This window comes from Guillardia theta, assembly GCF_000315625.1.
Source record: "Guillardia theta CCMP2712 unplaced genomic scaffold GUITHscaffold_45, whole genome shotgun sequence".
Classification (NCBI taxonomy): Eukaryota; class Cryptophyceae; order Pyrenomonadales; family Geminigeraceae; genus Guillardia; species Guillardia theta.
Window position 1 is genome coordinate 503,673 of NW_005434629.1, and position 1,199 is coordinate 504,871.

Sequence of the window (1,199 nt, forward strand, 5' to 3'; positions counted from 1 at the left end):
CAACCCCCTTTTGCCTCCTCCTCCTCCTTCGCCTCCACTTCTTTCTTTTTCTTCGTCCTCGTCCTCGTCCTCGTCCTCGTCCTCGTCGTTTTCTCCTCCTGTTCCTCCTCTTTTGCTCTTGCTGTTGCTGCTTCCTCCTCCTTTTCTCCTCCGCCTCCTCCTCCGCCTCCTCCTCCTTCTCTCTCCTCCCTCCTCCTTCCTTGCGTTCTCTTCCTCGTCTTGATTTCTACTTCCAGGTGACTTCATCGGAGACTTTGCGCGCCCAAGAACCTTTGAGATCGCATGTGACCTCCGCTGCTGCTCCGTCTCCTTCCTATCTCCCTCTCCTTCCTATCTCCCTCTCCTTCCTATCTCCCTCTCTTTCCTATCTCCCTCTCCTTCCTATCTCCCTCTCCTTCCTATCTCCCTCTCCTTCCTATCTCCCTCTCCTTCCTATCTCCCTCTCCTTCCTATCTCTCTCTCCTTCCTATCTCCCTCTCCTTCCTATCTCCCTCTCCTTCCTATCTCTCTCTCCCTCTCCCTGGGGGTAAGGGAGGATGAGATAGGAAGGAGAGGGAGCAGCTCAGAGATACCTTCCCCTCCTCCCTTGCCCCCATCTCTCTTTCCTCCCCCCATCATTTACGCCCTCCCGCTTCTTCCTTTTCCTTCTGATTTGGCTCAGGTGCCCTCAATCGTCTTCGATCGGTCAAGTTCAACCAGAGAAAGAGCTAAACACAGAAATAAACTAGCTCCTCCCTCCTCCCTCCTCCCTCCTCCCTCCTGCTCGCTCCTGATCCTGTTCCTCCTGCTCCTCCTTATCATTTCCTCCTTCTCAATCCTCGTCCTCGTCCTCAGCAGCAGCAGCAGCAGCAGCTTGAACTCATCTCTCCTTCTCTTTCTCCTACACAGACGGCAGGTACAGGTGAGATTTCATCGCTATGTCTACAACCAGAACTGCAACGTAAACGCGAACTTCTCCGTCTCCTCCTCTCCTCCTCCCTCCGCCACCATCGCCGTCACGACCCCGTGCTGAGCAAACTGAGTGAGAGCAGCAACACACGAGGAGGGAAGAGAGGGCGGTGGTGAAGTAACGGCAAGACCGAGGAGGAGGAGGAGGAGGAGGAGGAGGAGGAGGAGGAGGGAGGGAGGAGGGAGGAGGGTGTTGTTGTGGTAGGCGTCGTCATAGTGGTGCCATTGCAGCACCTGCGGCAGACTCCTGC